Source organism: Pseudophryne corroboree, chromosome 9 (genome assembly GCF_028390025.1).
Source record: "Pseudophryne corroboree isolate aPseCor3 chromosome 9, aPseCor3.hap2, whole genome shotgun sequence".
NCBI lineage: Eukaryota > Metazoa > Chordata > Amphibia > Anura > Myobatrachidae > Pseudophryne > Pseudophryne corroboree.
In genome coordinates, this window is record NC_086452.1 from 174,117,789 (window position 1) to 174,124,928 (window position 7,140).

The following is a 7,140-nucleotide window of genomic DNA, read 5'->3' on the forward strand; positions in this document are numbered from 1 at the left end:
TTACAACTTTGCAGAGCAGCTACTTGGTCAGGGGCAAACACGTTTGCAAAATTCTACAAATTTGATACCCTGGCTGAGGAGGACCTGGAGTTCTCTCATTCAGTGCTGCAGAGTCATCCGCACTCTCCCGCCCGTTTGGGAGCTTTGGTATAATCCCCATGGTCCTTACGGAGTTCCCAGCATCCACTAGGACGTTAGAGAAAATAAGAATTTACTCACCGGTAATTCTATTTCTCGTAGTCCGTAGTGGATGCTGGGCGCCCATCCCAAGTGCGGTTTATCTGCAATACTTGTACATAGTTATTGTTAACTAAATCGGGTTATTGTTGAGCCATCTGTTGAGAGGCTCTATTGTTTCATACTGTTAACTGTGTTTCATATCACGAGTTGTACGGTGTGATTGGTGTGGCTGGTATGAGTCTTACCCGGGATTCAAAATCCTTCCTTATTGTGTACGCTCGTCCGGGCACAGTACCTAACTGAGGCTTGGAGGAGGGTCATAGTGGGAGGAGCCAGTGCACACCAGGTAGTCTAAGATCTTTCTAGAGTGCCCAGCCTCCTTCGGAGCCCGCTATTCCCCATGGTCCTTACGGAGTTCCCAGCATCCACTACGGACTACGAGAAATAGAATTACCGGTGAGTAAATTCTTATTTTTAAATACACCTTATACACACAGCCTGAAGGTCATTTAATACAATATTTTTAATAACTTTGTGTATTAAACAAAGTTTGTATACATTGAGCCATCAAAAAACAAAGGTTTCACTGTCTCACTCTCACTAAAAAAAAGTCCGTATTTCGGAATATTTGGATATGGGATACTCAACCTGTATATAAATGCACCTGTGAAAATACTATATACATAATATAATATACTACTTATACATAATCATTATATTGAAAAAAATGATATTTTATTATTCCATTTATACTGTGCAATAAATGGTTATGGTTAGTATTGTATACTTCTTTGGCATCTTGCTCTCTCCCATATCACGCTGCTCCTTCTCTCGTCTGACCATTGTCCTCGTTGCACCATGACTGGATACCGGCCAGAAGGTCTTAAACGTGCGGTAGAATAGGTTACAGCTGTAGCCCAGTCTGCGGCCAGTGTGAATGTGCTGCACTAGGGATGGGAGGGAAGGGAATTGCTGACAGCAGGCAGCACAGCCAAATCCATTCCCCTTTGGCACGGTATAAGCAGACACCCTGAGGATGTCCCAGGTGCTGAGAGTGACCATGTCTGTAGCAGTTGTGATGTTTTGCTCAGACATTTGCTGCCTTTTGGCTGCGTTCTCCTCTAATAGTCTTTCTATCATTAACCGTCTCTCAGACGCAGAACTCTTCTCGCTCTTTATAATATGAGGCAGAGTCTCTACACTGGGGTCTGAATCAGTAGAGTGACGTGAAGAAAGGCAACAGCATAAGTAACGCCACCACGGAATATTCGGTCTCCCATTGCCGGAACGGTGCCTGCCTGTAAGAGGATAAAGGATAAGGATAGTGCAGATAGGCTGCCAATTGTATTGCAGATTTACTGGCCCTTTGTCATAACTGGCAATATCTACAAACACTGATTTACAGAACATAAGCAGCAATCTTTGTAAATAACAAAGAAAATAATAAAATATATTCTCTCTGCTTCATAGTACACGTTTCCTGAATTACACAGTAATATACTGTATCATTACAGTGATACAGGGCCGGATTAAGAGCAACATGGTCCTGGAGCTATAAATGATCATTGGGCCTAATTTGAGAGACAGAGGAGGTGTGATCAGTCTGTGTGGGTGTGGCCAGAACCATGTCTCTCTCCCCAACACTCTCTCTCCTTCTGCTCCTCTCTTTCCGCTCTATATTGCTGGCCATGCCTGTATAGCGTGCAGCCCAGCAGTGCATTGTGCAGTGAGAGAGGACTGCTGCAGCAACCTCCTCTTTCTCACTGCTTGTATGCTCTGCTGTACAGGCGCAGCCAATGGTAGTGGGCAGAGCAGTGGCGGCGATCGTAGACCTGGGCCCACACCGAGTCTCTCCGTCTGGCCTGGGTAAATAGAACATATTACCCCCTCTCTGCGCCACTGTGTATGGATCAATTTTATCTAATTTGCCCCCAACGTGTGTAAGCAAATAAGACACTATTTCCTCACAGCGATTACCAAATACAAAATGTGGGCAGCAATAGTATTACTTTTTTATATTTAATCCTTCACTTTATTAGCTTTACCATAAAAATGTCACAGTCAGAATAAATAATATTGAAACTGTTGGGGACACTTGAGGAGAGGGTAGAAACCTCTATTCTTGCCGATTCATTTTATTTATTTGTCCTATTTCTTTCTTTCTATCTATCTATCTATCTATCTATCTATCTATCTATCTATCTATCTATCTATCTATCTATCTATCTATCTTATCTTATCTTTCTGTCTTGTCTGTCTTTCTATTGTGGTAAATAGGTTATACCTTTTGTTTTCATTTAACTTATTCCAGAAACAGGAAGGAATCAGTCAAATCAGTTTAGAAATTATTTTTTTTAAATCAGAAACTGTACCTTTGTGCTGGTCAGTAGGTGCTGACATCACAGGAAGAGCGCCAGTTCCTTGCTTTGGGGTGTCAGTCCTCGGAGTCCGAGGGAACACATTGGAAGACAAAGTAAATTTGCCCATCATCTTGTCTCACTGCTTATCAAACGATAAACATTCAGCGACTGAGCACTACATGGACGGTTCTCTCCTTAGTGACACAGCATTGTGACATCACTCCATCCAGATACTAAACAGGCAACAAGTCCTACCATCTACTGGCAAGACTTTTATGAAAGTAGTGTTAATTAGCAATAACCTTTTAACTTTGTTTAGATTGTATTTTCTAAATGTAAATAAAATAAAATAATATAAATCTTCAACTAAAGGTGCCATATACTAGACGATATTATGAGCGATTTGGCCATTTCCAATTAAACGGAACTACAAATCGTTTATAATAGTGCAGCCCGTTCAGTGTCTGTTAACGATAACAATCACGTTGAGCGGCCCTGCTGGTTGTTGGTCGGAGCTTCTGATCTTCCCTGTTGCAGGGAAGATCAGAAGCTGTCATCAACGACAATATGGTCCTGGATGTAGCCACTTCCAGATCTTAAGATATGTCTTAAGTGTATTGCACTATGGGGGTAATTCAGAGTTGATCGCAGCCACAAATTTGTTAGCAATTGAGCAATGCCATGTGCACTCCGGGGGGAGAGGGGGGGGGGGGCAGATATAACATTTGCTGAGAGGGTTAGATTTAGGTGGGTTATTTTGTTTCTGTGCAGAGTAAATACCGTCTGCTTTATTTTTATACTGCAATTTAGATTCTAACTCTCTCTGCACATGTTATATCTGTTTGGTGGTCTCCTTTAGCTATGTCCAGGGACACTGTGTCATATGCTGCAGCGGACTTGTTCTCCCAGGATGATCCCATTCCATGTATTCAGGATAGCGCTGGTTTAGCACAGATACCAGCAAGGGAGCCTGAGTGGTTTTCCTCTATCAAATCTTGGATTTCTCAGATTTCTGACAGGGTTGCAAGTAATGAATCTGCAACCCAGGTATTACAGAGCTCTATGGCAGTATGGCCGGTTTCTGGTACCTCATGACGCTCCGCTATATACCCCCATAAGCGTGCTCTTGTGCATGTCACACAAGACGACACGGATACCGATTCTGACATCACAGGCGGTGATGGGGATGTGTTGCGGGGGTCCGCATCTCTTGCAAATGGGGTGCAATTGATGATAGAGGCTATCAGGAATGTGTTGAATATTAATGATACCACACCTGAATAGGTTGAGGAGGTCTTTTTCACTGAAAATAAAAACAACTCGCTAACCTTCCCTGCGTCAAAAAGCATGGGAAAACCCTGAGAAAAAATTCCAGGTCCCTAAAAGGGTACAGGTGGCGTTTCCTTTCCCTGAGGAGGATAGAAAAAATGGGAAAACCCGCTGATTGTTGATGCATCTGTGTCCAGACTCTCAAAGAAGGTGGTTTTGCCTGTTCCAGGATTTACCGCCTTAAAGGAGATGGCTGATCGAAAAATTGATAACACACTTAAATCGATGTACACTGCTTCAGGGGCCATATTACATCCCACTATTGCTAGTGCATGGATTGCAAAGGCTATAGTAAAGTGGTCGTCCCTGAATAGTCCAGCATTCTCCTTGATTACACCATATCCCCATTATGTAACTGTTAAAAACTTGGATGATAAAAAAAAGAAATCAGAGATACAGTACATACATTCAAATGGGATCATCAGTGCCATTTCCCTGCATTGATTATAAGGCACAATGATCCCTATAGATAGCACAGTTTATGGTAGACCTACCTAGATAACCTTCATTCTCTGAAGTCCACAGTGTCCACAGGATCTACTTTGGGATATAAAGTGACAGTGGATTGGGCACCAAACAGATAAGCTTTACAGACTCCCAGGATGCATCGGACCAGCCCCCTATATCCCTGCCTCCTGGCTCAGGCAATTCAGCTGTTTCCAAAGCTCAAGGCAGGGGCAGTTTTAATCGAGAGGGTGACCTATTTAGGCGACAAGACATACACACACTTCCATACCAAAGGACAGGTGGAGGTTAGTAAGTGTACAGATTCTCAAATCAGGTGCGTCAGGGTGGGATCCCTGTGGACACTGTGGCCTTCAGAGAAAGAAGGTTATCTAGGTAGGTCTACCATAACCTGTGCTTTCTCTATAAGGGTCCACAGGATCTGCCTTGGAACTTCCCAAAGCTGTACTAAGGGAGGGGACGCTGCTGATTGGACAGGAGAATTCTATACCTAAATGCAGCAGAGTAAGCCTGTTGGATCGTAATCCTGATCCAACATGCAATAGACTGCTTCGAAGCAGGACAACCAGTCTTTGAATCATCATACAGAACAAAAAGCGAGTTTGATACTCTATGTCGAGCGGGCCTCTTGAGATAAATCTCCAAAGCCCGGACCACGTCCAAGGACATTGGTGGAACAGATGTGCCAGTGACAACCAGAACTACTATCGGCCAATTGATATGAAATGCCGACACCACCTCAGGCAAGAATGTCTAGCGAGAGCTTCGCTCTATCCTCATGAAACACCAGAGAAGGACTCTTACAGGATAAGGCCCCTAAATCCGAAACACACCTCGCTGAGGCAAAGGCCAACAGCATAACAGCCTGCCACATCAAATACTCCATGTCCACCTTGTGGAAAGGTTCAATCAATCCAAATGGAGAAAGGCCAGAACCAAATTGAGAACCCATGGCGCTGTGGGAGGCACAAATGGTGGTCGAATATGAAGGACACCCGTCAAGAACGTCTGGACCACTGAGAGAACAGCCAATTGTTCCCTGGAAGAAAAAGACATGGCTGAGATTTTAACTTTTATGGAGCCTAAACCTAGGCCCACATCCACAACAGCCTGCAGGAAGTGCAAGAAACGTCCCAGATGAAAATGCACAGCAGAATATTATCGATCCTCACACCAAGAGACACATTTCTTCTACATGCGATGGTTATGTTTTGACCCGACCATCTGCCTGGGTTGGAGCATAGTCGAGATAACCTTGGCCCGGAATCTCTTTCCTGACAAAAAATCTCTCAATCAACTTCCATTCCATCAAACGTAGCCATGGTAAGTCTGGATAGATGAACGGCCCTTTTCAGAATTGGCAGAGGCCAGGGGCCTTCGAGTGAAAGGGCTAGGATGTCTGCATACCAGGCCCTGTGGGGGCCAGTCTGGGGCAATCAGAATTGCCTGAACTCTGTCCCTTTGAGAACTCTGGGAACTAGAGGAAACAAGTACACCAACCGGTAAATACATGGCGTCGCCAGAGCATCCACTGCTGCAGCCTGTGGATCCCTCGCTCCGGAACAGGAACGCAGAAGCTTCTTGGTGAGCCGTGAAGCCAACAAATAAATTTGCGGGTAGCCCAACTGATTAAAAAACTGCTGAAACACTTGCGGGTGGAGGCCCCATTCCCCAGGGTGCAGATCGTGTCTGTTGAGATCATCTGCTCCCCAATTGTTTACTCTCAGAATGAATATGGCAGAAATGGCCTTGACATTCCCTTCCACCCAGAGGAGTATCTTGGACACATCCCTCATTGCAGCTCTGCTGTTTGTACCTCCTTGTCTGTTTATGTACGCAACAGTCAGTGTGTTTTCAGACCGTACCTGTATGGCCTGATACTGAAGGATAGAAAGAGGTCAGCAGAAGGGCACTGTAAATTGCCCTGAGTTCCAGAACATTTATCGGAAGGGAGGTCTGTTCATCTGACCACCTTCCTTGGAACTGAGCCCCTAGGATCACTGCACCCCCAACCACGGAGGCTGGCATTCGTTGTCAACAGAATCCAATACTGAATTTCGAAGGGCCGACCCTCCTCCAGGAGGGAGATCTGCAATCACCATAAGAGGGAAATCCTGGCTTTTGGTGAAAGGCATATCATCTGGCGCATGTGCAGATGTGACCCAGACCATTTGTCCAGCAGATCCAGCTAGAATGGTCGTGCATGGAATCTTCCATACCGAATTGCCTTGTAGGAGGCCATCATCTTTTCCAGTAAGCATATGCAAAGATGTACCGAGATTTTGTTCGGCTTCAGAATGGAATGAACCATAGTCTGAATTGTCTTTGCCTTGTCCATAGGAAGGAACACTTTCTGAGACACCGTGTCCAGTATCATTACCAGGAACTGAAGCCTCTGCGTTGGTTCTATGCAGGATTTCTGCAGATTGAGAATCCACCCATGATCTGTGAGTAGTCGTGTTGGAAGGCTGATGTTTTCCATCAACTGTGCTCTGAACATAGCTGTTATGAGGAGACCGTCCAAGAATGAAAATGTTCACTCCTTGCTTGCGGAGTTGTAGCAAAATCTCTGCCATCACCCCTAATAACACCCCCGGTGCTGTTGGGAAACCCAAAGGCAAGGCCTGGACCTGGGAGTGACTGTCCAGCAGTGCAAACCTGAGATAAGCCTGAAGAGGCGGTTATATCGGGATGTGAAGATATGCATCCTTGATATCCAGAGTTTCCAGGAATTCCTCTTATTCCAGACCTGAGACCACTGCCCTCAGAGACTACATCTTGAAGTGGAACACTCAGAAGAACTGGT